The 19511-nt window shown below is 43.7% G+C and overlaps 2 protein-coding genes across 7 annotated transcripts in view; one reads left to right on the plus strand and one right to left on the minus strand.

The window, feature by feature from the left end:
• Positions 1-3543, minus strand: part of TNNT3 (troponin T3, fast skeletal type) — a 64012-nt gene extending 60469 nt beyond the window's left edge. For 3 of the 4 annotated variants that reach the window (XM_054971566.1, XM_054971565.1, XM_054971562.1), the window contains exon 1: positions 3429-3537. The gene's annotated coding sequence lies outside the window, so the exon portion shown is untranslated. Of the gene's footprint in view, positions 1-3428 lie in introns of all 4 variants that reach the window. The other variant, XM_054971563.1, reaches the window with a different exon arrangement.
• Positions 3544-4816: 1273 nt separating this feature from the next.
• The window catches only part of PRR33 (proline rich 33), a 28974-nt gene continuing 14279 nt past the window's right edge, over positions 4817-19511 (plus strand). For 2 of the 3 annotated variants that reach the window (XM_054970755.1, XM_054970754.1), the window contains exon 1: positions 4817-5055. The gene's annotated coding sequence lies outside the window, so the exon portion shown is untranslated. Of the gene's footprint in view, positions 5056-9695; positions 9896-19511 lie in introns of all 3 variants that reach the window. The other variant, XM_054970756.1, reaches the window with a different exon arrangement.

Consider the following 19511-nt stretch of genomic DNA (forward strand, 5'->3'; position numbering starts at 1 on the left):
TCTCCATTTGCTGATCTCCAAGAAACACTAGAAGACTTACCCTTTAAAAATAGCTTAAGGTAGAAGTCACTTTAAAGCATAATTTCCTTGTACTAGCTTACTATTAATTGAGTTTTAACCTAATGGGTGTTCATTACATTTAAAGAAAATAGCAACAGCACCAACAGAATAATAGTGATTAGGCAGTTGCACTTTATTAGCAATTCAAAAGAATCTCCTAAAATTCAGATAAACCCATTACTTTTAGGTCATCTATGAAGGGCAGGAATTACAAGTAAATGTTCAACACTACTGAGCCAAATTGAAGCAGACAAAGTGGATTCATGATTCTGTCACATAAATTCCTCAACCTGTCTCCCGCTCTAAAGTATAATGTTCCTTTTGGCCTAAATCTATTCCAAATCTTGGCTTAAAAAACAGAGTCCCTGTCTCCGCAGGAGCTTCTTAACAGCTGAGAATGTACCCATCTTCTGCTTGATAGATTGAATTCACTCCCTCACACCTCAGAGACCATTTATGAAAATAGCTTTCCTCCTATCAATCATTCCGTCTCCTTGGCCATACAAGGGAGGTGAGGCAGCAACATTATGGGGGGGAAGACAGAGAAAGAAAATAGACATGAATTGAAAAGCAGGCCAGGAAGGTAGCAATCTGGTAAAGAGGTAGCGGGTGGGGGGGGGGAGCTGTTAAATTACCCATCTACCTATTGGCACATAGATCCTCTCCCATGACTGGGTCTCCAGTCAATCTGACATATCTAACAACATCTAGTATGTAGTTCTTTACGCTTATTCCATCTTCTCTCCCTATCCTAGTGAAATTCTTTTTAACCATTTAGCCGGCTGAAATGTGATTCTATATTTGAGATCAAGAAACCAACAGCCAGAGTTTAAAAAAGAAAGAAGCCAAGCTTCTCATTTCTAATCCCATCCATTTGTCCCTCTGGCCTCTCAGAGCCAAGCTACAAGTGACGCCTGACACAGGTTGGACACTTGTCAGCTTCCCTCAAGTTTTGGTGGGAAATGTAGGCATCCTGGTCTTGCAGCTGTAATGGAGAGCCAAGCTGTAAAACCAGGACGCCTACATTTCCCATCAAAACTTGAGGGAAGCTGACAAGTGTCCAACCTGTGTCAGGCGTCACTTGTAGCTTGGCTCTCATACACTTCTTGTCTCCCAGTACAGAATTTGTTAAGAATAAGGAGGACTTGGAAGACTATCTCCATCCTCTTTAATGCAGCTGCACCCTCTGCTGGAATGCTTGGTGATGTTTCTGTTAAGATTTTGGCTGGATAGGAACACTGAAGGTGGGGGATAAAATTTCTTCTGCATACAAATAAATGCGTCAGTAGAACACATTGTCTATGGTTATAAGCCACAGGCTACATAAATCATATAGCCATCATATTCTGTACCAAAGTGTCCATTGTCAGGCATCAGTGAATCGCTGATTTACAGAACAGATATGAATGGCATGGAAGCACAATTCTATACACCAAAACACTCCCCTGAGAGACTGTCTAGGCTATCTGAAGCAACAAGAGAAGAGCAAAATGGCATCATTGGGGTCTGTAGAATAATGAATCTCTCTCACACATAATGGCTCCTGCAAGTGAACTGTGCCATGTGCCACAGGAAAAGGTGCTGCCCTTTCTTGAAAATTGCCAGTTAATGTGTGTGACCTATGAGAAAATTCTTCACAGTCCCATGATGGTCACAATCAATTTGATCCCTGAGACTTCAGAGTTTGTTGGAGAGGAGGTGCTGTAGCGCCCAATGCCTCCTTTATAGTGATAGGTGTGCTCCGGAGTGTTTCATACCATCAGTTCTATTAGTGCAAGAAGAGAACGTTTCCAGTTTGGCTGAGAGCTGGTGCACACATCGTGGCTGCCCTATGGTGGCAGTCCTCATGTGCCATTGTCTTCATACCATCACAAACAGCCAAAAAAGGTCTGTAGTGGTATTGATTGAGAAAGTTGCCCAATCTACACAGCAAGCTGCTTACACAAACTATTTGCCATATGGGGGCAGCTGTCATACAGAATGATTTAAATAGCCTGTGCATGGAAGCTGCAGTGTGTGCACCAGTCCTTAATATTGTGTTATGTCATGTTCAAGGATCATTGACCGACATCATAATCTAGTATAGGAAAAGCAGCATTTGGATACAAATGGCATTCTCCACTCCACTTTTTAAAAACAGGAATAAAAACATATAATAATATGCCAATTGTCTATTTGTATAATAGTAATCTGCAAGACCTCAGCATCTCTGAAGACAAAACAAACTGATAGACCATATTAAATTCATCAAACAAGCTATAAGAGAGGTTCTACTTTTTTTAAAGGCCACATGTAGAGTCCAGTCAGAGTTTTCGTACTTAGGCCCTTTCCTACCACAAAAACATTTCTATGCCATTATTTTCAACTAAAGTAGGCATTTTTTAACCAATAAAACTGCTTAAATGTCAAAAATGCCTTTCAGTACATTGCTGTCCCCATTAGATGTGATCCACTTTTAGAAGTTGGACTGACCCACAAACTAATCAAGAGGTTACTCCTAATACATCCTAGTCATTATGTCAAACTATTCTAAGACCTGATTCACACATATATTTTTCAGTTCTTAGCATCCCACACAGAACACATATTCTTGTATATTCACAAATTGCATTTTCACCAGTATTCATATATGGTAATGATCCCTAACTGGTATGCTAGGTATAACTGGAGTTTAGCCACTTCCAAGTCAGGGAACTAAAGCTCAGAAATAATCATCCTTTGGTGCACCTATGAGCTTGGTTCTGTAACAGTGCTGAATCCACAAAAATGACCCCATCCAAAATCAGGCCACCATAGTTCTTACTTGATTAACGTTTCCATGAAAGTAATGCAATTTAAAAAGGCTAACTGTATACAGGATAGTAAACTGCACAAATTTGCCATAGTATGACTTCAGTTCCCTTCTGAGAGCCATACACATTATCAAGGGATGCCCCACTTGACATAAAAGGATTTCTTTTCATTACTTTTGCACTATGTTCTGCCCATCCTTTTCTAACTGAATCCAGGTCATAGGGAACCTCCCCCCCCCAAAAAAAACCTGGGTCAGTATTACCAGATTTTTAGTGTATTTTGTGAATGTGGAACATTTTTTTCTTGACAATCTCAAGAGCCGCAAAAGATTGTATGTGTTTTTCACTTACAGGCTTTGCTTTGGGCACAATTGTTTCCTGCAATGGACCTCAGGGGTTTTTTTAAATACAAACTTGAAGTAATAGGTAAGAAGAAAGGCAGGTAAAACAGGAAACAGATGGATGCTGCAACCCTGAAAACTCATTCAAGGCCCATGAACTACTCTGCCCATATCCCTCATAGCCCTCCCTGCTCTCCGGACCTGCTCTGTCTTCTTGCTTGAATATCCTCCTTACCTGAAAGGGGGAAGCTGAGGGAAGCGAGGAGCTCTCTGTGCTGAATGGGGCAGGCTGCAGGGTCCGCAAACCTCACCAGGCGATTAAGTCCTCCTGTTATAGCGACATTTGATCTTCTAGAGAAGCCCATTGGCCACCACAACACCAGGGAGGGGAAGAGCAAGGAAAGGGAGAGAGATTGAAAAGGGCTGGGTTGGGGGATGGGAAAAGGTCATACCAAGTATAGGAGCAGCTGAAGGAACTGCACCAGGCTAAGATGGGAGGGATATGTTTGGGGGGGGGGAAATGTATGGCTTAGGTTTCTATATTTATAACCCAAACAGGCAAGCAAAATTTAAAGAGAGATGATCAGTGCAAAAGAGCTGGATCCACACAAGCAAGCAAGTAAGAGTGCAGCCCAGGGCGATTTGGGTTTTTAACAAATTCTGTATTGGCCCAGTATAGTTCCAGCCTCAATCACATTACTTGCTGCACGTGTTGTTGTAAGCCATGCCAAAGAGTTCTTTGCTATTCTAAAAGGGTTGAGGAAAGCCCACTGGCAGTGGGATGGTGCTGGGATTCAGGAAGGGTGCATACATAGCCAAATCTATGAAATCACATTGCTCTAGCAACAAGGAAAAACCACAGATTTCTGCACAATCTTTCTTGCTCAATAGACGGAAAACGCTGCTCAGCTTTCCCTGTCAAAAATTCAAAAACAATTGGTACTTTGAGTTTGCTGTCTGATATAAAAGTACTCTGTTACATCTGGCGGCTAATCTGAAATCATGAACAAATAAGAAAATCATCCTGGCAAAGTATCCTCCTATGTGTTCTCATTTTATGACTTTTGGCTGCCAAGAGTATGTGAGGCATCTTTAAAATATACAAACATTCAACAACTAATAGGCAGAAAACCGCATTTGCACGGAAGGGTTGATTAATCCAGGAAAGGCTAGGTTCTCCAGGCCGCATTAGAGAATGAATTCAAGATTGGGGGTAACACTAGAGATGTTAGGATCCCATTGAGTTAACAGCAACAGTTTACACCGGAATAGCGGACTGGCCATGTTAATCTGATACAACAACAACAACAAAACAAAACTAGGAGTTTTGTGTCACCTTAAAAACTAAATAGTTTTTATTCTCGCGTAACTTTTTAATTCTTATTGTTAAACTTCAAGATTCCTGTTTATTTTTGCAACAGTTTATAGGACGACACGAGTTGAGAGGACCATGCAGTTGTGCCTCTCTGCCACTAGGGGGCCGTCGCCACCAAGGGAACGGAGCACCGCCGCGGAGCCTCCACTCCAGGTTTTTAGGCACTCAAGCCTGTTTCTGTGCACCTTCCATTTCCCGGTCGGTTGCACCACCCCGCCTCTCCCCCAGAGCCTTTTGGCAAGGGTTCTCTGCAGCGTAGCCCCATGCCACCCGGAGGGGTCGACACCTCCGTGCAAGCAGCCTGTGAGAACAGAGGAGGCCTTAAGTCAGGAGCTGTGGGGCAGGTTTTATTTTGGGCAGGAATCGGTCTCCCCCCTCCCTCACTAGGATGGGAAGAGTCCAAGCAAGGATGCACCGACAGGTTTTTACATACGCGGAGCCGGGAGCGGCGAGCTGCAGCCTTTAACCATCCAGTAGCACTCGGCAGGTAATGAAGCACCCCCCATCCCCATTTCCAGTACAGCGCCTCTCTTATTGTAGCCTTTCCTTTTAGGATAAATAAATATGCAGGAAACCAGACTTACTGGTCTTACTAAGAATTAGCTTGCTGATTAGCAAAGAAAACGTAAAAATAACTTCCTCCCATTTTCAGCGGTATGTGTTGGGCGGGGGTCCTTAAAAGAACTGATTTACTGCTTTAGATGTGGTTTGGAATAACTTGTGTTATTTGATGAGGCGTGTTTGTAGCAAATCTGCAGTTTTCCGTGATGCATTTTCTTGGTATGTAGGAATAGCTTCGTAATGCGTTGGCCACGCTTCCTCGCCTGCAAGTGTCTTGCATTGGCACTTTTCAAAGCAGTGCTACGTTTACTCAGAAAGAAATCAAAGCACGAATAAGGCGGTAGTGGTGTTTCTTGCTTTCAGAATCCGAATTGCACGCTCTGCTTTGCAGTGTTTGACAGGGAAGTGTATTCTCCAGTCACCCTTCATTTGCTGCCTGTTATGGATTGCTTTGAGTGCTCATATGGCAGCTCTGTACAGTACAAGAGAGGGCTGGAGGAGTGAGGTCTGTGCATTGGCAGATGCGAGTACAGGAGAAACTTAACACGGAGCCATTGCCAGACAGATCAGCTGGTCTCCTGCTTGGACAGTAGGATTGGAAAGAAATGAAAAAGAAGAACAAAAATGCATTAAAAACATTATGAAAAGAATAACAGATGTCACTTGCATTGCAACTTCCTGCCAAAATGGGTGACCTTCATCTAGTAAGCTTTAACTGCAGTCTCCCCAACGCAGTTCACTTCAGAAGGGTCTGGATCACAAGTGTTTGGCTTCATTTCAGCCGCTGAAAGCATCGATTAGATATTTGGCGTCATTTGATGAATGGTAAATCCTTGGCTGATTCGTGGACATTTTTCTCCACTTTGCTTCCAAACGGGAGTGTGTGTTTCTGGGCTCCTCAGGTGATACTGCCCTCTAATGGTCCACTTTCCAGGTTTTCCTGTCCTCAGCATATTCTTTCCCAAATCTGCTTTACAGCAATATTTTTGGGAGGAGCACAGTCCAAGCATGTTACAACACTTCGTGGACAGGAAGGCACACATTTTCAGAGGTCCCACCCACACTAGCACTCTTTCCCTTCTGCCAGCCCCTTGTATTTGCCATGCCACCAGAAGCCTTTTGTTTTTTAAAAAACAAACACTAGAAATTTATGATTTTTAAAGCCCTCTGATGGCACTGTAGGAGGAAACATGAGGGTGATGGTGGCTGGCAGAGGAAAGTGCACAGCAAACCGTGTGCAGCTGCAGTGAATGCAAAATAGAAGATCCACACCATGTGGATGCAGCCTTTGTTGTGCAGTGCAACCTTACGCATATTTGCTCAGAATTATGTCCCATCGAGCGCCATAGGGTTTACTCCCTAGTAAGTCTGTTTAGGATTGAACCCTTAATGCAGTATCTGATGGAGGAAAATGCCCTCAAGTCATAGTTGGCTTCTGGTGACCCCTGCTGGGGTTTTTAAGACAAGAGTCTAACAGAAGTGGTTTGCCATAGCCTACCTCTGCATAGAAATCCAGTCTGTTTGGGGAGGACTCCCATCCAGTTATTAACCAAGGCCAACCCTGCTTAGCTTCCGAGATCTGATGAGATCAAGCTTGCCTGTGCTTAGTGCACTTTTTGATTGTATGATTCTTCATCCGATTTATTGCCATCTCTCCCTATGTTCCCTTCACAAATTAGCTCAGATATTGAATTGGCAACAAAATCATCCCCAGCAGCAGAGTTTGAGAACTGGTGCTTCTGCAATACATAACCATCTAGGCTTGACTGGCCTGCTCTTCTTCACATCCCCCCAAAGTCTCTCTATTAAGTATCAGATTTCCTCATGTGTCCCATAGACCTGTAATATCACTAGACTTCAGACCCTGATGAATTTCTCATGCATACACTTTTAGGACAAGAAAATGGGCACAGCCTAGCATCCTGGCAGTTAGTGAGTATAGTATTCCTGTATGAAGACCAGGGTTGCGGAGTCAGACAATGGCAAACCACCCCTGTTAGTCTCTTGCCATGAAAACCCCACCAGGGGTTGCCATAAGTCAGCTATGACTTGAAGGCACTCTCTACCACCACATGCATATACATTGTTTTCTTGCATAAGTAGCAGTACCGCTCAATTCAGGGAAGCGTTTCATCTTGATATCTTTCCTGCCCCCAGATAAGAGGGTTCTTTTGGTATGTCATCATAAAGACTTAGTGGTAGAGAACATGCCGCACGGAGGATGTCCCAGGTTCAGTGACTGCCTGCATCTATAGCCCCTTCTGCACCAGGAGCATAACTCCTCACTATCCCAGAAATCAAGCCGAAAGGCATGGAATCGCTTGTATGTGGCTATTCACACCTCTCGTGTTTGGTTGGTGTGCTGGTTTCTTTTAAGTCTGCACCATGTCAAATGAGTCAGGATCATGAGGGACTGGGGCTGTCGTCACCGATGCCGTAATTTGTGGTATCACAGTACCAGCCCTTTCTGCACCCGCCTTTCTTTTATTTTTTTTGCGCATACGCTGAGTTGATGTATCGCTGGACCGCTGGATCAGCCTATTTTCTGGGTTTTAGCCTCTCCACCTCCTTCCCTTTGTTGATCCATTTGTTAGAGGGTGGGGGAAGGAGCTTGCTTTCCTTCCATTGTGTAATATCCACAGATGGGGAAAACATGAAGAGTCCAAGTAGCCCCCCTCCATTTAAAACAAGCTAATTCTCTCGAGGTGGGAACAACCTCCTTGGGCAGTAATCTTCTGGGGGCAGTTTGTTATTGCAAAAAGCAAGTGGAGGGGGCGACTTTCTAATTCATGAGGTTTGTATTGGCTTGAAATGTACATGGATGAGGTTGAGGGAGAACAAGTTTGGGTGAGGGAGGCATATCTCCCCCTATACAATATTCCCTCCTATGCCAAAGCAGAAAGAATAAAAAGGGAACTTTTGCCTGCATGCTTTCAAACCAGCGATTCATCAGTCCTGCGCTGGAGTTTTTTAAAAAAGTTTTTTAAAAAGGAGGTGGGTGGAGATGAAGTGGCTGGCTAGACAAGAGTAGCCAATCACAATGAAGTGGGCTGGCAGGGGGGCAGAAGAGAGTGGCACATTAAAAGAGGTGTTAGAGAGTGTGCATGGGGAAGCAGTAGACTGGAACACGGATGTTTTAAAAAATCGTGCTTCCAGGAAAGCTGCAGAAAATCCTTGTAGTAGCCGGAGTGACTACTCATGGCGGCAAATCTGGTGCACATGGTCATGAAAAAACACTGCAGTATGGGAACTGAACTGGTGAAATTGACCAGTGGAGAAGGAGTTTATGAAAGTTCACTGCCTGAGACCCCAGAGAATCACTCTCAGTCTGAGCTTGGTTTGCCACCTTTCCTTATTTCTGGGAACTGTTCATTATTTAGTATTAGTAGAAATAGTAATGAAAAGGAAGAGATGTGCCAAAAGTGCAAAATGCATTTTTAATTTAATACAGTCTGATTGTACAGTCTGAAGTGCTGTTAATGTTCTGACACACGTGACATGTTCTTAGTGTCTGAGGGCGGGTTCCTTAATTTGGAGCTCTTCAATTAGCTACCCTAGTCAGGAAAGAGCGCAGGAAAAGAGTGCAAGGTTTATGCGATCTGAAGAAAAACCAGAGTCAGACAGGGATGTATACTGGCCCCCCTTCTGTTCATTTTATATATTAATGATATGGTATCCTATTTAAACAAGCCAGACTTCCATCTCCCGAAAGTTGGGAACAGGCATATTCCTGTGCTTCTGTATGCTGATGACGCAGTCACACTCTCCAGGACTCCTACAGGTCTGAGGAGAGCTTTGCGCTCACTTATGCAGTATTGCCGGGATAACACTCTAGAGCTCAACTGTGCTAAAACAAAGATAATGGTCTTTGCCCAGAGACCCAGAACTTATTCATGGAACCTGAACTCAGTCCGCATGGAGCAAGTACCATGCTTTAAGTATCTGGGTGTGGTCTTCCAGGCGAATGGGTCGAGCAATGCGCATATTGCCCATGTTGCCTTGAGTGCTCAAAAGTCTGCCGGAGCGATTTTGGACCAAGGGAGGCAGATGCCTGACAGCTGCGCTCAGGTTATTCTCTGCAAAATCATTAGCCCAATTAACGTATGGAGCTCTGCTTAGTATTAAATCCAACTGTACCCCGATGGAAATAACACAATCAAAATTTCTGAGAGGTATTTTTCAGGTCCCCCTTTGTACTACAAATGCTGCAGTCCGACTGGACTCAGGCCTGATAACAGTAGAGGCCAGATTATGGATTGCAGCAATTCTTCATTGGTTAAAGTTAACTTTCTTCCCTAAAGGACTTGTAAATCTAATGCTAACTGATCATTGTACACCATCTTGGGCCAGCAAGATAGGTAGTAAACTAGCCTCCTATGGCTTATCACAGCAATTATTGCTCAGTATGGGTTATAATCAAGCCAAAAAGGCCATTAAGCAGAGAATAATAGAGGTCAAGAGACAACACGACTTGAACAGATTCAAGGTGTTACTGTTTGATCCTGACCCCATGGTTAGTCTAACCCCTATGCCTTATCTTTTCAACCTTGCCAATCACGAACACAGGAGAACCTTTACGTTAATGCGTTGGGACGCTCTCCCATCAGCTGTACTGGAAGGCAGATACAAAAGAACGCCACTGGAAGAACGCCTGTGTCCCTGTGGTGATGGGAAAATAGAATCACTAGAACATGACATCTTCGACTGCAAAATACATATGCAACTTCGAGAAGTTTACATAAGGCCTATACTTTCTGCCCATCCAGGTAGACAAAGAGCTTTTCTACTCTCAAAAATGCTCTCGGATAGATCCCAGGACATAACACATAAGGTTGCTAAGTGTGGTTGGATGGCAATAAAGAACAGGAGTTCGTTTACTACCAACTAAAGACAGTTTTATACTATAGTTTTATAGTACCTGGGTTTTATGATATGCTGAAATTTAAATTTTAAGCATTTTTAAATATTTTAAACATTTTAAATATTTTAAGGCAATGTAATCTATTATGTTACTGAGGTATCTTTTAATCGGAATTCTCTAGTTTATCTCTGTAATACTGATCATTCCTGTAATTCTTTTCTGGTCGAGGACCGTAATAATAAATTTGATTTGATTTGAGAAGAGTGCAATGCAGCTCCATATGATTTTTCACATATCTCATAACGTGTTTGATACACTATATAATCACTATAATATCTATGTGACTTGTATAAGTGTGTCATTGGGTCGCTACTGCATATTCATTCAACACATGGTTCAACTGCTAGACAAATAAGCTATCTGTTCCGCATCACTCTTAGTTCATCACCTTCATCACACTCCAATATCATTTTGCTTCAGCCCTGAAGGGAATATCAGTGAATGATTACATTCTCTCTCTTCCTCAGTTTGATTAATTTTTGTTCTTTTTCCTTGACACTGTAAGCATTTCTATCTTGATTCCTATTGATGTGAAATAAGGTTTTCTTCCTTTATTAATCACTTGCATACCTTTGTATCACTTTATTTATTTCTAGGCTGCTATCTGCCTAGTGTATTGGATCCTACCTTACATTTCCATAAGAGGAAGCTGGGATGTGTGTGTGTGTGTCACTAATCCCCTATTCCCACTCCAGACCTCTAGTTTCACCCTTCATACGGTTCCTGTGGGTCCTCTTTCATCCAGGAGCAGCTTTTCAGTGGGCATTTGGGTCTGTAGTGGAGTGGGCAGTCACACCATTCTGACAGAAATCCTTCTGTTGACTGTAATTTTCAGGAGAATCCACACACACCAGCATTCTATCTAGCACACTTACTATGATCCCTATCAGATTCTTGAAAATGAACCAAAGTTCACACAGCAAATATGTACGCCCTAGGAAATGTTCTTTAAGGCACTCCGTCTTTGCTTCTTCCATTTTAACAGTTTCTGCTTGAAGCACAGCCATTCATCTACATCTTTCATAAAGTTTTTAATTTTTTTAAAAAGTCTTTATTGGAACCCAACCGCACACTACTAGCTATGATATAAAGAAAATGACTTTTTAAAGCTTCTTGTGAGTTGTTTTTCTCTTACCATGCTAGCAGAGCAGTTTGTGCTCCATTTGGAAGGCTTCTGAAACTCACTGGGTATGGGTTGTAACTCTGCTTTCCTTCTTGCATCATGTGGTGCCCAACTTGGTTGCAGCGTCTGCATCATTGTTGGGCTGGTTGCCCTAACTGGCAAGGGGCATTGTAGGTGACCCCCACCTCACAGACACACAAGCCTTTCATACTGCTTGCCACCCAGGCAGGTAAAGGCTAGGAGTTCCCCTGCTACACACTGCCTGTCTTATTTCCCCTCAGCTAACAACTTCAGCCCAGCCAGGGTTAAACAAAGCAAAAATAAACTTTATTTACACAATGGAACATAGGAATGAATGGATTTTTAACTAATAATGTACTGGTGTTAAACAGGAAAAGTTTCAAAGTAACAGAACAGAATTACAGCCAGCTATCTTTCTGCTTCCTCTCTTAGCAGCACCTCATACCTTTCTCAGTCTCCCCAAAAGACGTATTTTTCCTACAACGGACTCGTAACTCTGATTGGCCCAGCATTCCACCCACTTCCATTGGCTGTCTCTCAGGAGAAGTGGAGCTGGAGCCAGTTCTGTCCATCACAAGGGGCCACCACCATGCAACTCCCCCTGGCTAGGCAGGCAAGTGGCCTTTGTCCATGACTTACCTGTGTGGCAGCTCACTGAGTGGACACGGGCTCTGGGGGCCACCAGGATTTTTCCTTATGGCTATAATGAGCAATCCACTGCTGAGGACTGAGGTTGTTGCAGAGAAAATTAATGCAGCATCATAATGGGCAAAGAAGAGCTTTCATCAATAGCTAATAGTAGCACCAGAATGGGTCATCATGAGGTAGTGTAAGGCAGTGTTAAAAAGTGTATGCCTATAGTCATCTTTTGAGTGTTGGAAAAGATGCTGTGTGCATGCCAAAATTGCAAAATCATTGAGCTACTCACGCCATTCAAAAAACCTGCATGTCCTATCTCTGCTGATAAGAAGCTCTACTTATTCTGATGTATAAAAAGGTAAACCACAACACATTGCTCTTCAATCCAATCTTGGTTGCATCAGAAAGCATTCTTTTGAATGTTACTGTGACTCTGTCTTCCATGCACTGATGCTGTCTAGCTCTAAAACTATAGCCAGTGCAGGCATAACACTGGGGCTCTCTTAACTGCAGAGTAAGCACCAGCAGGACGTGCTTCCCCTCCTCCTCAGTTTCTCCCTTCTCTGGGGTAAGCGCCTCTCATCTGCTGGCTTCAGGTAGCATTAACTGATCCTTCTCAATCAGGAAATGCCAACCAACTTCAAACACTTATTTCACTTCCTAATTAAGTTGGATTAGCAATAACCACGATTAACAATCAGTGTTGTTGCTATGCATAATCATGTTTAATGTGGCAAGTAAAGGAAAAGGGGCTGTGCAGTTCCGTAGGTTATTTCCAATCTCTTAATCACTTGAAAACCTTGATTCTACATCTACAGCAACACCATGTGCTTTGCATTAAACAGCAATAATAATTAGGCCCAGAATTAATGGAAGCCTCAAAAATGCATAAGTTGCAGTTGTGTCATGCCTAGAATGGGATGTCTACATGACCAAATTGTATTAATCTTTGAAGGAAAAGCTATTTATCCCACAGATGTGTTATTATGGTATGCACTAATTTTTAGCAGTGTAGAAAGCATACATCTAAACTGAAATGCAGCCCTGAGTGCAGATCGGGAGGTTATTAAATCTCTGCCTATAGGTGAAAGATGCCATTTGGGGGGGCATGTGAGGATCTTAAACTTTCTACTTAATTTGGTGATGCCATCTTCTCTGGAACCTGTGATGAATTTGTGCTACATTTTATTTCCTTGGATTCTCATGCAAAATCTTGTTACCTCTTTTAAGAAATACAAGCTTTTGCACACCTTGTCTGGAGCCAAAGCTTACATTGTTGGCTCTTGTCCTGTTTCTTGTCTAACTAGGATAACCTCTGACTTTTTTCAGTTTTGCAATATTACAGGAATTCACTGAAGAATTAAAAAAAAAACCAAATGATACACTGGAAGATTAGAGGTTGCATTTTTGTTTCTTTGTTTTGTAAATGGCAGCCACAGATACTATGGTTTGGAGCAGAACTAGGTTGCCCCCCATCCTATGCTTTTTTCACAGTCTTCGTCCCTGTATAATGCCTATGGATTTCATGCAAACAGGCAAATTCAGCTCTAGGGTGGGCAGCAATTGAAATCAGGAAAATAGTGCAGAGGGAAGAGTTAATCTTGTCATCCCACCCCAGCACCATGGCCCCAGTTGGAATCATGCCTCTCAGAGTTGCTCTTTGCAATTTTTTTCAAAAAGAGTACTTGAGATCTTATCATGAATCTTCCAGCTTCTCATCTGGTCAGACATATTGTGAATATCAGCTGCTAGCAAAACTTATATATGTGGCTTCTTCTCTGCTAAAGATCACTCCAATTTCAGCACATTGCATCAAATGTACTTGCATGGGCACAAGTGCGCTTCTGGAAATTTGTTCACCACATGAATACTGAAATAAATCCACTATGTTGGAAACAGTGTGGCTTAGTTGGAGATTATATCCACTTATGGTGGACGTGCCCCAAGATCCAAAACTTTTGGGACTCAGCACAAATCAAAAACATAACTGGATATGCAATCCCTAAACACCCTGAAATAATTTTATTTTGTCTTTGGAAGACCCAACTATTCCGATTATCAGGAAAAATTTGATCTTTATAATGCTTGTTACCAGGGGTCATTTTGTAGAAAAAGAGCTGGAGGAACTTATTAGCATAACTTACTAGTATAACTCATTAGCATATGCCACGCCTCTTGCCATCGCCAGAAGTGTGTGCTGCTTCACAGCGGCAAGGAAAAGGGCATATCACCCCCACCAGCTTGGATCAGCTGCTTGTCGGGGAGATCCCCTGACAAGCACCTGATCTGGGGGTTTAAATGCTCCTTTCTGTGCTGCTTTGCAGCGGCAAGGAAAGGGGCATCTCACCCACCACCAGCTTGGATCAGCTACTTGTCGGGGATCTCCCCAACAAGCAGCTGATCAGGGGCTTAAATGCCCCTTTCTGTGCTGCTTTGCAGCTGCAGGGAAAGGGGCATTTCAGTCCCCACCAGCTTGGATCGGAAGCTTGTCAGGGAGATCCACAACAAGCACCTCATATGGGGGTTTAAATACCCCTTTCTGTGCTGCTTCACAGCGGCAAGGAAAAGGGCATATCACCCCCACCAGCTTGGATCAGCTGCTTGTCGGGGATCTCCCTGACAAGCAGCTGATCAGGGGTTTAGATGTCCCACTCCATGCCGCTTCTCAGTGGCACGGAAAGGGGTATTGGGCTTTTACCTGAACCAAAAGAACTTGTCTGCAGTTCATGGAAGTTCATGGGAAATGGGCTTTCGTGAACCAGCCCAGTTCACAACAAACTTCAGTTCATCGTGCAGTTTGTGCCCATCTCTGTCATTCTTAGATCTTTTAGTAGTTAGTTGAGTGAAAGCAATCTAGCTATGTCAGTCTGAAACAGTGACAATCCTGGTCTCAAATAAAATTTAAAAATGCATTCCAAACTCTGGGAGCCACACATGCAGCTGCCTTATACTGAATCAGTCCATCAAGGCTAGCATTGTCTACTCAGATGGGTACTGGTTTTCCAGGGTCTCAGGGTTTCACATCACCTTCTTCCTGATCCTTTGAACTGGAATTGCCAGGGATTGAATCTGGGAACTTCTGCATGCAAAGCTCTTCCACTGATTCAAAGCCCCTCTCCCAAACTCTTTGAAATGGACAAGCCAGATATTCAATGACTCCTCATGTACAGAAGGTCACAAATTCCATTTCTGGTATCTCCAAGATGTTGAGTGCTGGGAAAGACATTTCTTTGCTTGGAGATGTTGAAGAGGTGCAGCCATTCAAAATCCATTACTGGAATTGATGGACCACTCAGTATATGGCAGCTTCATATGTTCTAATCTAGCATTTTCCCACCACCTACATAAAGGTCACAATTTAAATTTGTCCAGCTTGATAAATACTTCTCCCGAAATTAATGGTGATACCAAAACCTGCCCTGCCTAAGAACTTGGCCCATGGATCCTAGTGTTCTCAACTGTATTTTATTTTTAGATCTAGTTTCACATGCCCTAGAATAACTGAACAGACAGGACAGCTAAGGGACTAGTAATAAGATACAGAGCTTTATAGCACTCAGACCAGGTCAGAAGAGGCCAAAAGCTCTTACCATGTGAATCTTTAATCATCATGTTTGGGATACTTTGGAGGTTTTTCTGTGCGGTTTCAAGCAAAATGGATACACCTATAAGAGCTAGTATCATCTATTTTGCTTTCACCAAAGTCCACATGGAGCTAAAGAATACATACATGAGAAATCAAGTACACTGATTACAAGAGGCAGGATGGAATTTAGCACTCAGCCCTGAAACAGTGGGCCACATCATACCTATTGGCACTCCTTGGTTGTGATAAAAAAACCTGACTTCCTGAATTCAGCTCGTTCTAAGCTGGTTGTGTGCATGTACTGCCAAGGCCTGAGAGTACAGCCCAGGTATGGCTTCTAGAATGCCACTGTTTGTGCTAACCTATGCAACAAGCTGGATCCACCCTGTGGTGGGACATGTGTGACTTCACTGGAAATCAGCAGGAGTCAGGCTTTCCTAATATATTTATTTATAGCATTTATAGGCCACCTTTCTTAAAATAGAACTCAAGGTGATTCACAGCATCAGTATTTTAAATTTGAAAAACTCAACAAATTTAAACCATGTATTGTCGAAGGCTTTCACGGCCGGAGATCGATGGTTGTTGTGGGTTTTCCGGGCTGTATTGCCGTGGTCTTGGCATTGTAGTTCCGGACATTTTGCCAGCAGCTGTGGCTGGCATCTTCAGAGGTGTAGCACCAAAAGACAGAGATCTCTCAGTGTCACAGACTGAGAGATCTCTGTCTTTTGGTGCTACACCTCTGAAGATGCCAGCCACAGCTGCTGGCGAAACGTCAGGAACTACAATGCCAAGACCACGGCAATACAGCCCGGAAAACCCACAACAACCAAATTTAAACCAATCCAGTAATAATGACGAAAAACTCAACAAATTTAAACCAATCCAAATCATGACGCAAAGCGTCATGAATCATGCAATTTCCTGACCTGCCTGGCCGATAACTTCCTTTTTCAAAAGGTGGAGGAAGCTACAAGGGGTTCGGCCATACTAGACTTGATATTAACCAACAGGGAAGAATTGGTAGATGAGATGAAGGTGGTGGGGACCTTAGGGGGAAGTGACCATGTCCTTCTTGAATTCCAGTTGCTGTGGGGAGCCAAGGAAGTTCGTAGCCAGACTTGTAGGTTAGATTTTCGTAGGGCCAACTTCGATGAACTCAGAGGCTTGATGAGAGTCATTCCGTGGGGGGGTGTGCTGGAAGGAAAAGGAGCGAGTGAAGGGTGGGCCATTCTCAAACACGAGCTTTTGCAAGCTCAAGCCCTCGCTATCCCAGCAAGACGGAAACATGGTAAGGGCTCCAAGAAACTGATGTGGATGCACAGAGAGCTCCAGAATAAGCTAAGGGAGAAAAAGGAAATGTTCAGGAAATGGAGAGAAGGACAGACCTCTAAAGAGGAGTATATGAGGGTTACTAGGTACTGCAGATCAGCCATCAGAGAGGCCAAAGCTCAGTACGAGCAGGGTCTGGCCAGGAGGGCTCGCTACAATAAGAAAAACTTCTACAGATATGTGAGAAGCAAACACAAGGTAAAAGAGGCAATTGGACCGCTGTTGGGAGTAGATGGAGAAACTCTGATGCAGGACAGAGAAAAAGCAGACAGGCTTAATGACTTTTTTGCCTATGTTTTCTCTCTGAAGAACTCAGGCACATCTAGAGATAGTAGAAAATGTGACAGGACACCTGAGTGGCTAATTGACATTGACAGAGAGGTAGTGGAGAGGCATCTGGCTGCACTGGATGAATACAAATCCCCTGGGCCGGATGGGGTGCACCCAAGAGTGCTGAAAGAACTTTCCAGAGAACTTGCAGAACCCTTGTCCATCATCTTCAAGGCCTCCTAGAGGACTGGGGATATGCCACAAGATTGGAGAAGAGCGAATGTTATCCCAATATTTAAGAAAGGGAGGAAGGATGACCTGGGAAACTACAGGCCGGTCAGTCTGACTTCTGTGGCTGGGAAGATATTAGAACAGATTTTAAAGGGATCAATGTGTAAGCATCTGAAGGACCACTCAGTGATCCGGAGAAGTCAGCATGGTTTTGTTCCTAACAGATCTTGCCAGACCAACCTGGTTTCCTTCTTTGATCAAGTGACCAGCTTACTGGATCGGGGGAACTCAGTTGACGTGATTTATCTGGATTTCAGTAAAGCTTTTGGTAAGGTCCCCCATGACATTCTGATGGGCAAACTGGAAGACTGTGGAGTAGACTATAGGACAGTTCAGTGGATAGGGAACTGGTTGGAGGACCACACTCAAAGAGTGGTGGTCAACAGCGTTTCATCAGATTGGAGGGAGGTGTCCAGTGGGGTGCTGCAGGGCTCGGTTTGGGGCCCGGTACTTTTCAATATTTTTGTCAATGATCTGGATGAAGGAGTGGAAGGGCTGCTCATTAAATTTGCTGATGATACCAAATTGGGAGGGGTAGCAAACACCCAAGAAGATAGAATTAAAATTCAACAAGACCTGAATACTCTGGAGAAGTGGGCAGCTGTGAATAGGATACAATTCAACAAAGACAAGTGCACAGTACTACATCTGGGCCACAAAAATGAGAAGCACAAATACTGGATGGGGGATACACTTCTGGGCAGTAGTATATGTGAAAGGGATCTTGGGGTAAGAGTGGACTGTAAACTGAATATGAGCAGTCAGTGTGATGCAGTGGCAAAAAAGGCTAATTCAATCCTGGGTAGTATCAAAGGGGCCATAGCATCGAAATCGCAGGAGGTCATAGCCCCTCTCTATACTGCCTTGGTCAGGCCACACCTGGAGTATTGTGCGCAGTTCTGGAGGCCTCACTTCAAAAAGGATGTGGACAAAATCGAGAGGGTGCAGAGGAGAGCGACGAGAATGATCAGGGGTCTGGAGACTGAGCCCTACGAGGAAAGGCTGAGGGCCTTGGGGATGTTTTGTTTGGAGAAGAGGAGGTTGAGGGGGGACATGATTGCTCTCTTTAAATATTTGAAAGGCTGTCATTTGGAGGAGGGCAAAGAGCTGTTCCAGTTGGCAGCAGAGGGTAGGATGCGAAGCAATGGGCTAAAACTACATGCACAAAGGTACCGACTGGATATTAGGAAAAACTTTCACGGTCAGAGTAGTTCAAAGGTGGAATCAGCTGCCTAGGGAGGTGGTGAGCTCCCCTTCACTGGCAGTTTTCAAGAAGAGGCTGGATGAATACTTGTCAGAGATGCTTTAGGCTGATCCTGCACTGGGCAGGGGGTTGGACTAGATGGTCTGTATGGCCCCTTCCAACTCTATGATTCTATGAGTAATAATTCACATCCCATATTTTTTTAAAAAAACACCAAGTTTCCTGGGGGTAAAGTATAGATGACTGGGGAAGACAATGAGAAACCATTCTGTAACAAAAAAGTCTGCCAAAAAACCATCGTGATGTGATGTCCCCCTATGGGTCAGTAATGACTCGGTGCTTGCACAGGGGACTACCTTTACCATTCTAAAAAGCTCAGTCTGACATAACTTACTAACATCCATGTGCTGAGATAGTTGTAAGGAATTGACCCTGGGGAATAAAATTGATAAGGAAAACAAGTACTTCTTACACACAACACAGCAACGACCTTTACACTTCTTACACCCTATCTCTGCTGTTATCTAGCAGATTTTACCATGCCAACACAAAACCTTATGTTAAAGAAAACGAGGAAGCTATTGTAGGGAGCCAATGGAGTTGGACTAGTATCTAGAAGAACTAGGTTCAATTCCCACTGTCCCATGGGAGCTTGCTGGGTGACACACACTCAACCTAACCAACCTCAAGGTTGTCATGGGGATAAAATGGAGGAGAGGAGAATTACATGTCACATTGGGTCCCAACTAGGGAGAAGGTGGGTTATAAATAAAGTAAGAAAGAGTCGAAACAGACAAGACGCCTGAAGCGTGGAGGACACATGTTGGTTTCCCTCAAGGTTCCATGGGAAGTGTAGTGAGAAAGAACCTCTGCCAGGGAGGTTTTTCTCTAGGTGTCTTGTCTAGTCCATTCGGCTAGCTCCGCTCACCAGCTCTTGCTCCCCGAAAAGCACTCTGCAGCCAGAGGGAGCCGAGCGTGCTGGCGGTGGTGAGAGG

Source organism: Eublepharis macularius, chromosome 2, assembly GCF_028583425.1.
Source record: "Eublepharis macularius isolate TG4126 chromosome 2, MPM_Emac_v1.0, whole genome shotgun sequence".
Classification (NCBI taxonomy): Eukaryota; Metazoa; Chordata; class Lepidosauria; order Squamata; family Eublepharidae; genus Eublepharis; species Eublepharis macularius.